Here is a 14,662-nt window from a genome sequence, read left to right on the forward strand (position 1 = left end):
AAATGGCAAGAATCCAATGGGAAGAATGATACTGAATAAGGGAAATTCGATAGGACATCTAAACGCTGTATGTCACATGGATGAATATAAGGGAATTCAGTGTGTGTTTTTTAACTGATAAATGAATAAATATGCAATTTATGTTTCAGTTCACTTGGACAAGTTATTGTGATACTTTTAGACATTATTTTGTAAATTACTAGTTTCAAAAAATTTGGATATTTTTAGAATATCTGCTGTTTTACAGGGATAGTAAAATAGAGTATTTAAAAACAGCATTGTTTCAGGTGAGCTGGCCATCTCGTAAACAGAACCAGTTAAAATTCCTGTTTTCCAAAGTAGAACTGGAAATTATTTTACAAACGCATCATTGCAAATGTACCAGGTAAGTCTTCAATAAAATTTAACTTCTCTTTCTATTCCTAATTTTTCAGTAACAGTTGAATTAAACTATTATTTATTTTTGTACAGAATCAGGCTAAAAAATATTTTAAAAATTAAGGTTATGATGCATTTTCTTATCATTTTAGTGGAAAATTATGAAACATAAATGTTATTAATACATAACCATTATATTTTTGTATTATATCTATCAACCTATCTATAGTTTACTGATACTAAACTTTATTCATTTATGTTGTTTCCTCATAAAGATGTATCAGAGATTGCCTAATACTTTCTTAACTGTTCAAAAATTAACTTTGCAATTTCCCAAAAGTTATCTTGGGATAACTTATCCCAAGGTTATCCCAAAATCTTCCTAGGAATTATTTTACAATAAACTTTCTCTTTTTAGCTTGTTTTGCCTAATCTTTCAGCAGAAATCTAATTAAAGAAAACTTCTTTAGTTGTATTTAATATCTTAAAATTCAAAAACTTTTTCATGTTGATGGTTTATAGCTAAAATCTGCTTCATTTTTTTAAACCACACTCACATTCTTTAATTTCAAAACTCTTTGGGGAACATTACAGCAAATGAAAGAATGTTATCTCTATCAGTTGCCTATTGCTAGGTAACAAACTACCACAAAATTAGTAGTTAAACATACACACTCACAAACTTACAATCTCACAGTGTCTGTAAGTAAACACACCTGGGAACTCTGCCATTTAGTTCAACAAGGCTAGGTATAGCCTGGGCTGTATCCACATCTGGAAGCTAAAATGGGAGAGAATCTACCTGGATTCTCATTCAGATTATCGGCACAATTCATTTCCTTGTGTGTGTAAAACTGAAGATATGGACTTCCTACTAGCTATGGGCTGGAGGTTGCCTCCTTCTCCTAGAAGCTGCCTATAGTGCCAATTTTCTTCTTAAACTGAAGAAAGTGGGGAAAACCACTAGACCATTCAGGTATGACTTAAATCAAATCCCTACGACTATACAGTGGAAGTGAGAAATAGATTTAAGGGACTAGATCTGATAGACAGAGTGCCTGATGAACCATGGATGGAGATTTGTGACATTGTACAGGAGACAGGAATCAAGACCATCCCCAAGAAAAAGAAATGCAAAAAAGCAAAATGGTTGTCTGAGGAGGCTTTACAAATAGCTGTGAAAAGAAAAGAAGTGAAAAGCAAATGAGAAAAGGAAAGATATTCCCATTTAAATGCAGAGTTTGAAAGAATAGCAAGGAGATATAAGAAAGCCTTCCTCAGCGATCAATGCAAAGAAATAGAGGAAAACAATAAAATGGGAAAGACTAGAGATCTCTTCCAGAAAATTAGAGATATCAAGGGAATATTTCATGCAAAGATGGGCTCAATAAAGGACAGAAATGGTATGGACCTAACAGAAGCAGAAGATATTAAGAAGAGGTGGCAAGAATACACAGAAAAACTGTACAAAAAAGATCTTCACGACCCAGATAATCAAGATGATGTGATCACTCACACTCAGCTAGAGTCAGACATCCTGGAATGTGAAGTCAAGCGGGCCTTAGGAAGCATTAGTACGAATAAAGCTAGTGGAGGTGATGGAATTCCAGTTGAGCTATTTCAAATCCTGAAAGATGATGTTGTGAAAGTGCTGCATTCAATATGCCAGCAAACTTGGAAAACTCAGCAGTGGCCACAGGACTGGAAGAGGTCAGTTTTCGTTCCAATCCCAAAGAAAGGCAATGCCAAAGAATGCTCAAACTACCATACAATTGCACTCATCTCACACGCTAGTAAAGTAATGCTCAAAGTTCTCCAAGCCAGGCTTCAGCAATACGTGAATCGTGAACTTCCAGATGTTCAAGCTGGTTTTAGAAAAGGCAGAGGAACCAGAGATCAAATTGCCAACATCTGCTGCTTCATCAAAGAAGCAAGAGAGTTCCAGAAAAACATCTACTTCTGCTTTATTGACTATGCCTTTGACTGTGTGAATCACAATAAACTGTGGAAAATTCTGAAAGAGATGGGCATACCACACCACCTGACCTGCCTCTTGAGAAACCTGTATGCAGTTCAGGAAGCAACAGTTAGAACTGGACATGAAACAACAGACTGGTTCCAAATAGGAAAAGGAGTACGTCAAGGCGGTATATTGTCACCCTGCTTATTTAACTTCTATGAAGAGTACATCATGAGAAACGCTGGGCTGGAGGAAGCACAAGCTGGAATCAAAATTGTTGGGAGAAATATCAATAACCTCAGATATGCAGATGATACCACCCTTATGGCAGAAAGTGAAGAAGAACTAAAGGGCCTCTTGATGAAAGTGAAAGAGGATAGTGAAAAAGTTGGCTTAAAGCTCAACATTCAGAAAACTAAGATCATGGCATCTGGTCCCATCACTTCATGGGAAATAGATGGGGAAACAGTGGAAACAGTGGCTGACTTTATTTTGGGGGGCTCCAAAATCACTGCAGATGGTGACTGCAGCCATGAAATTAAAAGACACTTACTTCTTGGAAGGAACATTATGACCAACCCGGACAGCATATTAAAAAGCAGAGACATTACTTTGTCAACAAAGGTCTGTCTAGTCAAGACTATGGTTTTTCTAGTGATCATGTATGGATGTGAGAGTTGGACTATAAAGAAAGCTGAGCGCCGAAGAATTGATGCTTTTGAACTGTGGTGTTGGAGAAAACTCTTGAGAGTCCCTTGGACTGCAAGGAGATCCAACCAGTCCATCCTAAAGTAAATCAGTCCTGGGTGTTCATTGGAAGGACTGATGTTGAAGCTGAAACTCCAATACTTTGGCCACCTGATGCGAAGAGCTGACTCATTTGAAAAGACCCTGATGCTGGGAAAGATTGAGGGCAGGAGGAGAAGGGGACGACAGATAATGAGATGGTTGGATGGCCTCACTGACTCAATGGACATGAGTTTGGGTGGATTCTGGGAGTTGGTGATGGACAGGGAAGCCTGGTGTGCTGTGATTCATGGGGTCTGAAAGGGTCGGACACGACTGAGTGACTGAACTGATAGTGCCTAGAGGCACCCCCAGTTCTCAGAGAATGCCCACAGATTTTTTTTTTTTTTGCCTTAGGAGCTTCATTATATGATAGCTTCCTTCAGAAACCAGCAAGAAGAGTCTCTGCAGCAAGTCTGCTAGCAAGACAGTATCACAGAATATAGCATAGTCACGAGAAGGGCATGCTAGGTGGGATGTCACCTTTGCCATATTTTATTTCTTAGAAGCAGGACACAGGTCCTCCTCACACTCAAGGGAAGGGAGCCCATTGCAACAAGAATATGGGAGGAGGGGCTCTGGCGACCCACCTTACAGTATGGTTGTCAAGTTCTCTCTACAAACAAAGTTTAGTGGAGTCTGAATTTCCTCAGGTAATTCTTAATTTTAAACTTGAAATGTAACTGCGTTTTTAAAGGGAGGTTAAATATATTCACTTTTTAAATCTTTGAAGGTATTTTGAAAGAAAGTTACTACATTACCCTATAGGACAGCAAATGTATATATCTAAATATCTGCATTTTAAAAAGGAGACATTGAGAAAGTTGTACTTGCTTGCAAATTTATATAGACATTTTGATATATAGGCATATTGGCACTAGTAATAAAGAACCCACTTGCCAATGCAGGAGACATAAGAGATGTGGGTTCGATCCCAGGGTCGGGAAGATTCTCTGGAGGAGGGCATGACAACCCCCTCCAGTATTCTTGCCTGAAGAATCCTATGGACAGAAGAACCTGGCCGGGTACAGTTCATGAGGTTGCAAAGAATTGGACACAACTGAAGTGACTTTAGCACTCAAGCACAAGTAAAATGTAAAAAGTACTTATGTGTTTGTTGTTGCTTGTTTTAGATTCAAAATACATTGTTTATCATATCTGCTAATATTTCATTTTCACAGAGGCAAAGTCACCATCCAAATTAATAGTAGTAATTAGCAGATTGGGTTTCTCACCACAGGCAAATATCTGACTTTAACAGTTACAAATGAGCATTTAGGGACTGAACCAGGAGGAAGTACAGTCTCTGAGAACAAAATGATTATTTAACATAATTTTATAAAGAATAAGATATCCATATTAATCCCTATTTAAGTGTAGACCTTATAAATAAATTCTTCATATTCCATTTTATTAAAATTTTATTTAATGTTAACTAATGTGATGAGGAGTACTTCTGAAAATTTTTATTTAATAATTTTTCTTACTTTCTATTCTGTTGATACAGTTTCTGAATCTTACTCCAATGAATTAAAGAAAGTCTCTTAATTAATTATTATAGTTACAGTTTCAAAAACTCACTGTTTAACATAAAAGAAAGCTTTAATACTTAGTTCATTAATTGACATAATTCCTAATATAAAAAGATTTTAATAACTATCTGTGGATTATATTGATGGATAGAAGAATGAGTGAAAAAATCAACTTGTGGAAATATCTTTGATATTTGATTTACTGTATTGATAAGATTACTTTTGACAATATACCATAGAGATCTTGCTAAATAACAATACCTTGGAGAAATTAATTAGCCTTATTGATCCTCAGTATAACTTATACAGTAATTATTACCTAATATGGTTGATCACTAAGGGACTATGCAAATACATCTTATTATAGAGAAGCCTCAAAAATGTTACCTACTTTATGTCTGCCCCTTACCCTCTAGCACATATATAAATTAGTTCATAGGAATTAGAAATGTAAGAGTCCAGATTACTGTAACTTTTTATTTTGAAATAATTTTAAACATCAGAGAATCTGAAAGAATATCACAAGACTGTTTATCACATCAGCTATATATTTCATATTTACAAAGGTGAAATAACCTTCTAAATTAATAGTACTATTAATTAATAGTGGTAGCATCAAATAACAGTAGAGCTATCAGACTTAACAAAAGAAAAAAAAACACTCAAACATGAGTTTCAGGTTAAAAACAAAGAATTTATTTAGAAAAAGTGTATTACTATAGTATTTGGGACATATCTATACCAAAAATATTTTTTCTTCTTTTGGGTGTCCTGAATTTTATCTAACCACCCTATATACCCTGCAGCCATATTTCCTAATTGTTAATATTTGTCACATTTCTTTATCATTTTCTCCATCTCTATTTCTCTTCCTGTTCCATCTCTAATTAGGTACATATGGGCACAATATAAACATTCATGCATGATTTTTTTTTTCTGAACCATTTGAGAATTTGTACATATCATGCTCCTTTTCCTGTATGCATTTCCATGTTTATTTTCTAAGAACAGGAATATTTTCCTGCATGACAGAAAACTACAAAAATCATGAAATTCAGTGTTGAACACTGGTTAATACGCAGTCCTTATTCTGATTTCACAATTGTCCCAATATTGCTCCCTAGACAATTTCCCTCTAGTCCATCATTCAGTTCAGATTACATACTGCTTTTGTCGTGATTCTTTTTTTAGAAATATTTATTTAATTTTTTGGCTCTGCTGGGGCCTAGTTGTGGCATGCGGAATGTTTAGTTGCAGCACGCAGGATCTAGTTCCCTGCCCAGGGATTGAACCCAGGTTTTCTGCATTGGGAACTTAGAGTCTTAGCCACTGGACCACCAAAGAAGTCCCTATTTGTCATAATTCTTTATTCACCTGTAACCTTAAATATTCCTGAGCCTCTTTGTGACTCATGATATTGTCATTTTTGGAGGAATCAAGGCCAGTTGTTTTGTATACTATCCCTCAACCTGGGTTTGTTTGATGTTTCCTTATGACTAAGGTTATGTGTATGTAGCAGGGGTACCACAGAAATGATGCTGTCCTACTAAGTGCAACATATTATGAATCATATCATGTTGGTTTTTCTCCACACTGATGATGGTAACTTTGACCACTAGATTTGAGTGATGTCTATCAGATTTCTCACCTGGTGTAAAGCTAGCATTTTTTCACTTTGTAGTTGAAGGAGCATTTTGTGGAGATATTATGAAACCACATAAATATCTTCTTTCTCATCCAGATTTAGCCTCAACTGATCACCATTGCCTGAATAAATTATAACTATGATGGCTGCAACCTGGTAACTTTTTTAACTTTATTATTTTCTACATTTATTGCTGTAGTATTAGCATTCTACGATAAGAATCTTTTCTTCTCTCTTGTTTATATACGCTTGAACTTAACGCATTTGTGTGCACACACAATAGTGTTCATAATGTTACATACTAATACGTCTGGACCTCCCATAACATTCATTAACAAGCACTGTCATTTCTCTTTCCTTTGTGACATTTGTTCTAAATAATATTTCATGTGACATTAAAACTTATTCGTTATGCTCTTTTGGTCCATATTTTTGGAGAATTATGTGTTCTTCTTTTTTATGGAATTAGTATTTGTTTATAAATGTCTTGTTTTAAAGCACTGATACCAGAAAGTCCATCTGTCACTTTTTTAAAATATTAAATTTCCATGTGTATTTGGGTCTATTTCTTGACATTTTATTCTATGAAAGTGAACTTGTTAGTTGCTCAGTCATGTCTGACTCTCTGCGATCCCATGGACTTTAGCCCGCCAGGCTCCTCTGTCCATGGGATTCTCCAGGCAAGAATACTGGAGTATTACAGAATACTGTCCATGGCACAATTATATTTGTATCTCCATGAACCAAACTATTTGAGTTTTAATGAATTTATAGTAATATCTGGTAGGGCTTATCCCCCCTCATAGTTTTTCATTATTTTCATTGTTATTATTACAATTCGCCTTTTTTATATAAGGCTTAGTGTCCATTAGGTCTAACCACATGAAAAATGATTGCTGTTATTTTCCTTTTTAGTGGGTAGTGAGCTAAAATTTAGAAAGCAACCTGGATAATACAAACATCTTTATAACTTTGAGTTACTCTAAGAAGAGGTGATGTTTTCCCAGTTGTTTGAGTCTACTTTTTTGTCCTTGAGAAATATTCCAAACTTTTCCTCAACTGGTCCTCTACCTAGTGCTAATTTTTGTACATTTCTTACATACTTTCATAACTTACTGAATTTTTTTCATAATTCATTCCTTACATTCCTTTGAGTTTTTCAAATATACAATCAGGCCAGCAGCAAAAAAATTTTTTAAGATAATTTTACTGCTTCTCTGTCCATTTTATCTATTCTTATGCCTCTGAATCATTTCCTATGATCAACTACATTGATCAATATTTGCATTAAAGTGCTGATTCATGCAGAGACTGTAGATATACTTGCCTTGTTCTTTTTGGAAACATCACTACTGTTACTTATTAAATAAGATGATACTGACTTTAGAATACATGCATGTGTATGTGCATATATACATACACACATAATCCATGCATGCGTATATATGCATATATGTGTATATATACACATAATACATGTGTTGATATACACACATATATAAAAAACATTAATGTACATGCATGTATGTGTGAGTAAAAATGCGGAAAGTTTTCTTAGAGTTTTAAACACTATTTCTGTTCCACTCTTTTGTTTTATTATTCAGGAATTGAAATAATATGAATGTTATCCCTTCTTTTCCTGCCTTCCATTTCCACTACTTTCCATTTTACCCTTTTTAATCTTCTTTTGAAATCTCATTTTTATTCTTTTGAGTTTTGTTTATTGTTGTTCATTTCTATTATTATTTCCTGAATTTATGAATCAATGTGGTTTTTCATATTGTTAAATGCTTTATGAGTAAATTTAATTCCATGTTAACTGTTATTATGGGCTTCCCTTGTGGCTCAGCTGGTAAAGAATCCGCTTGCAATGTGAGAGACCTGGTTCGATCCCTAGGTTGGGAAGATCCCCTGGAGAAGGGAAAGGCTACCCACTCCAGTATTCTGGCCTGGAGAACTCTATAGATTGTACAGTCCATGGGGTCGCAAAGAGTCAGACATGACTGAGCGACTTTCACTTAACTGTTATTATACAGTTTACTTCAGGGAGAAGTTTGTTTCAGGGAGAAACTTCCTCAATTGGCATACGTTGTTGACTCCATATTTTTCTTGTTGTTTTTGCTGTATTGAAGCATTTTTACCAAATTCCTACTTTAATGGTGCTCTGTCACTGTTGCAACATCCAGTTCATCTTTTAGTGGTATTAATGAAAACAAATTAACAACTGTATATTGAAAGTTATTTTCCCAGATACATACTAATAATGCTTAGTTTTACTTCATTTCAATTCACTCTAAAGATGAAATTTTTTCTGATTTAGCAATGCTATTAAATTAAAATTTTAATAATTGTAAACACAAATTGTTAGTAATGAATAGTAAAGTGCCTTTCCTCTTGTTTGTATTAAAAAGAAATTTATGTAATTAGAAATAAATCTTTGTTCATTTAATGTTTAAATTAATAGCCGTTTAAAATTTTACAGATAAGTGTATAAAGCCTGTGAAGGAATCCAAACTGGAATATAGGCTTAAATATCATTTTCTTAATATAATGACAAGATTCTATATATATCTATTCTACAACAACAAAAGAGGTGTTTTCCCATTTGTTTTCATTTATCCTAACAGGAAATTGATGCTAAACTCAGTAGGGTAATTGAGGCGTTCTTTACAAAGACGTGAGAAAATATTAAGGACGACCAAAGAGCAGGGTCCTCTGAGGCCAGCCACATGCGAAAGCTATGCCACCTCTTCTGCAGGGGCAAAGGGCTGGGCGGCTGGCTGAAATCTGAGGCAATTGCTAAATAGAAAGTGACAGCTGGCGGGAGCTGTGGCCATCCATAGATGTGGCCATCAATAGAAGGGCATGATCAGCCCAGGTGGGTTGGCAAGGATGGAGGCAGGTAACAAGTACACTCCTCCCTTCTGCCTCACGATGCACTCAGTCTGCAAAAGGCTGGGTGTTCACTTCAGCCTGGTATTTAATTGATACATATTTTTATTACTGGATAATTTATCTTTTCTAAAGTTTAGCATTTACTGGTCTTCCACTTTCTTCAAATCTTTTTCCATCCAAATCTTTTTCCTATTTTATTTCATTTTTCACTCTTGCTTCTCAAGATTTGTATGATATATACATACTTTAAATATAACTCTATATTAATTATTATTCTCTCATAAATTCTGTAAATGTTTTTCTTAGTTTGTCATTAGATCTTTATTTTTTTGCAGTGCCTTTGATGTACAGAAGTTATATTTTGTGGGGTTAAGTATACTGGTGGTGGTTTAGTCACTAAGTTGTGTTTGACTCTTGTAACCCCATGGACTGTAGCCTGCCAGGCTCCTCTGTTCTTGGGATTCTCCAGGCAAGAATACTAGAGTGGGTTGCCATTTCCTCCTCCAGGGGATATTCCTGACCCAGGGATTGAACCGGGGTCTCCTGCACTGCAGACAGATTCTTTACCAACTGAGCTATGAGGGAAGCCTTAAGTACACTAGGCCTTATTATTTCTTCTGGAGATTTTTTAAAATTATAAATATCTTTCTTAATTATTTATTAGCCTAATATACTTGTATACTTTTGTGATATCTACTATTGAAGTATAAACATAAGCATATATACTTAAAACAGCTCAGAATATTTATTCTTGTGAGGCTTGATAAAAATTCCAAGGAGTGTATTGTGCATGTGTGTGTGTGTCTGTGCTTGTTTATATAGATAATTAGCTCAATGAATTTTAAAATAATCTATTCCTTTTCATTTTATTATATGTATCACACCAAGAGTCTCTTTAAAGATAATGTAAATTGTTTAATTGATCCACTTATGCCAGCATCGCACTGTGTTAATTATTATAGATTAATCATTTGTGGCTTCTGATAAGGCAAGTCACTTTGATGCCTGTTTCTGCTCGGTGAGGCTCATCTTTTACACTGACTCCTTCATTCAGTTCCATCAATTATTTCCCACATAGAGAATGTAAATCCGATAGAGATTCTATGTTGAGAAATCTGGGATGTAGAGTAAGAAAATGGAACCATTTGCAGAATACTTTATGCAAACTCAAAAATGTACCTCGTCCAATTTGGCAGTATAAAGCTCTCCTCGCATTGCATTTATGTAAATTGGCTTAGGTGATCAAATCACCTGTAAGCCTCTTTAAACTGTCATTCATAAAGGCAAAGTATAAAGCGGCCTTATATCTATCATAAAACGTGTGTGAATAATTGTTTGGTTTGATTTCTGTATGTTTCTAATCAATGGAATATAGTTTTGAATTGAGAGTTAAAGGCAACCCAAATGTGGGAAGAAAATTATTACCTAGCTTCGGTTCTGATTCACATTAAAGCAGAAATTATTTCCACACTTTTTAAAATAAGTGCTAAAATGTCCAGAAGCTATGCCTGCTTCCGTGATGAACATGTTTTCTTGTTGCACCTTGGGGAACTGGGCTCGTGAATGCACAATGTTCAAAAGCTCCCTCCTTCTCTGGGCCACCTGCTAATTTGCTGTAAGCAACAGAAGCGATGATGATATTTTTGTTTCTTCACCCACTAAATTACCTTCATGCCCCAAATGTCCTAATTGGTATTCTGTTCCTCAAAGCCAATAGTTGATTTCCGCAAGGAAATGAAAATGCAGGTGGCGCTGTCCTCACAGGTACGTGAGTCTCACGACATGCTCTCTGCCCGCCACCTCGACTCAGAAGTAATGCTGTGCTCAGCATCACTCGATGGGGCTCCCACGCTAAGACTTACAAAATCCAATTTAATTTGATTAACTATCCTTCTGACAATTCCTTAGCAGTTTCTTTCTTTACCCCCTCCACTTGAGAGACCTTTTACAAAGTCTCTTATAAATAAATACATGTGATTTGTCATTCTTATGATGACAAAAACAACTGGATTTAAAGATGAAGTTTTGGGCGTGAGGAATGGGAGGAAGGCAGGAATGAAAAAGAGTGTTTAAGAATGCAGAGAAACACGTGCACACAGAACAAATCAGCCCAGTGGTGGCTGGTGCATGGGCTCCGGTTCATATGCTCATTTAGCCAACGAGGAAAATCTCCTTTAAACCAAGTAGGAAATGATAGTTACCAAATTAACAGTTCCTTCTTCAGCATATATATGTTTTATTGCAATGCTTCTACCATTGCATAGGTCACTTCTGACCTGAGAGCTCTTCACAATTCTTGATCTCATTAATGTAAAAACTACACCCCCTGAGCCCTGACTGGCATGATCTCTGGGCAGAAAGATCAACGCGTGAACTAAGCAGAGTATCTCCAGGAGCCTCCGAGTTGCCGTGCTATGAACTGGCTCTGCAGACAGCTAATGCTTGAGAGATCTTTCAGTAAGAAAACCAGCTGATGCATCGGCTTTGAACTAGTGTGGCACAGGCACACTCTAGAAGGGTGAAATGCTAGGGTCTCTCGCCTCTGAAGAGCCCAATGGACACACCAGGCTCATATTATGTAACCACACAGTTTCTTCACAAACGCTGACTGACTCACAGCCCATGCTGATTCCCCAGGTTTAAAGCCAGGACATTTTGTGTTATTTGTAACAAACTAAGGACTCAGCCTCACCTGTATTTCCTGCTTGTTCTATACTACTTACAAAAGTTTTTTGTGATCCATGAGTCTGTTCGATGATTGATTTACCATGTTTGCAAGCATCTATTACAAAGAAGAACTGATGACAGGTGGCAGAACTTCAAGGAGAAAGAATAAAGTCATTGTCTGGTCTCTGAGCTAAGCATCCTGCTAGGGAGACAGGTACATTAAATAAGAGGTTATGGTAACAGTTGATAAGTACTGTGATAGAATTTGAAAGGGCTGTAACATGTAGCAAGATCACATAACCTAGTCAAGTGGGACCAGATAATATATTTGATAAACACTATTTGGGCATCATTAAATGAATAAGATGACATTTAAGCTGGTGCCTGAAAGATGATTTGGACTTGGTTCAGTGGAAGGGTGACAATGTAGGAGTAGGAATGGTGATCGAGACAGGCAGAGGGATGAATAACGGAGAGAGAAAGGTGTCTGAGGAACTGAAATAAGGTCGAGACAGCTGTCACCAGGGATGTGCCTGGGGGAGTGATCAGAGTAGGGCTGGAGAGGGGGGCCATAGAGGTCTTCCAAATCAAGTCAAAGAAGCTGAAATGCATCTTTATATATCCTGATGATTACAGAACTCACAAGGTGCCTACTAAATAAGAGTAGACTTGCTTTTGTATTACTGAGAACATCAAGTTTATAAATTTCTGAGCACTAAATGAAGGTGTCATGTGAAAATGCATGGCACACAGAAGGTACTCAATAAATGTTTAATGACTCTGAAACTGAATGACTTGGCCAAATAGAAATTATAACTTCATCCATTTGTAATGATTTTGCAATGCACATATGTGCAAATTTCCTTATTTATCATCTTAGCAAACAATATTTTATCTTTAAAAACCGTTCTTTAACCTTTGGCAAAAGTTTAATTTCAAAAAACTTAAAGGCAATGAAATAGATGATTGCATATTTCCATTGCAGTGAGCTATAATTATAAGCATCTTGAATGGGAGCACTATAAATAAAAATAACTCATCAGGTTGCTTTTACAACCTGAGCAATGCAGAGTAATTAAGCCAAGAAATTAAAATCTGTAAAATTAAAAATGTAATTCTATACATCGATTTAGCAATGATTTTCAAGGAACTAATAGATTTCCCAGTTCAAACAGCCTAGTTTGGTTAAAATGTAGTCAATGACTAGTGTGTTTGCTATTTCAAACACTGTCTTCCATTAGCAAATTCACAATTTGAATTTTCAAGTCAATTTGATTTGAATAATCCACATAGTTTAAAAATGTGTGTGTGTTTCTGGCAAAGGCTTTGCAAGAGTGGTTGTCATTAAAGCCATCTCATAGTACGATTTGCATTGTGAAGCAGTCTTCCTAGTTACAGAAATATAGGCTATTGCTGATGATAAATTATTCATGCTATTCTACTTTAAAATGTTATGGTTAAACCATTACAAGCTATGAAATACATATAGGGTGTTTTTTTCTATGTGGACTTGTAGAACAGGATCCAAACACAGGTCTTGATATAGAAATATAAAGAAAATTAGGAATTGATTATAATTAGCACACCATTGTCCAGTTGTCCTAGTCTATGAAAAACTGAGACAAATCATGGAAAACAGGAATACCAAATATTAAGGGGTTTTTAAGAAATGAAGGTTTTTCACTCAGACCTCCCAAGAACACCATTCCTGGTGATAGGCAGTAAGTGAAACACAGATAGAACAACAGAAGAATAAAGGTCTGATTATTGACTTTGACTTTATGAACAGCTACATAAATAGGAACTGTACCAATAAATTCTGTTCTTCTACCTGTTGTGAATTGCTCCCCACTTTTCCCCTGTTACCTTATATGAACAGTGGTATACCAATGCAGGGGCCCCGAGTTTGAACTACACACCACATGCCCCAGCTAAGACCCAGAAAAGCTAAATAAATAATTATATAAACAAATAAATATCTTTTAAAATAAATAAAAGGGTGAATTTCCTTTTAAAAAAAGAATCAGCATATAAGAAATGTGTCAAGAGGAAGAGCTGAGAAAGGAGACTAAGGCGAGAAGGTAGAATATATTGGAGACTTACAAGGAATTTCTTGCTAAATAACACGATATCTTCTATCCTAATGCAGTTAGGTTCACAAATTCTATGGTATGTTAGGAGGAGCACAGAGCTGCACTTTAAAGAGTTCTGGCCATGATTTCTGCCTTCTGAGGTGTCACAATCACTCTGTGTCTCTAAGCCCCCTTTACTTGAACTGTAAATGTAATAACTATAACACAGAGAGTGGCCATGAGATCATGTACAGTGTCTTGAACAAAACTAACTCTTCATAAGTGCTCAGTAAATGTGCATTCCCTGTTTTCCTCTTCAGTATATTATCTCAAGTTCAGTTCAGTTCAGTTCAGTCACTTAGTCGTGTCTAACTCTCTGCGACTCCATGCACTGCAGCACACCAGGCTTCCCTGTCCATCACCAACTCCCGGAGCTTGCTCAGACTCGTGTCCATCGAGTCGGTGATGCCATCCAACCATCTCATCCTCTGTCGTCCCCTTCTCTTCCTGCCTTCAATCTTTCCCAGCATCAGGGTTTTTTCCAAGGAGTTGGTTCTTCGCAACAGGTGGCCAAAGTATCGGAGTTTCAGCTTCAGCATCTGTCCTTCCAATGAGTATTTAGGACCCATTTCCTTTAGGGTTGATTGGTTTGATCTCCTCGCAGTCCTAAGGACTCTCAAGAGTCTCCTCCAACATCTCAGTTTAAAAGCATCAATTCTTCAGCGCT

The sequence above is a fragment of the Giraffa tippelskirchi genome, chromosome 7 (genome assembly GCF_054371585.1).
Source record: "Giraffa tippelskirchi isolate mGirTip1 chromosome 7, T2T-mGirTip1v1.2.pri, whole genome shotgun sequence".
In the NCBI taxonomy this organism is placed as follows: Eukaryota; Metazoa; Chordata; class Mammalia; order Artiodactyla; family Giraffidae; genus Giraffa; species Giraffa tippelskirchi.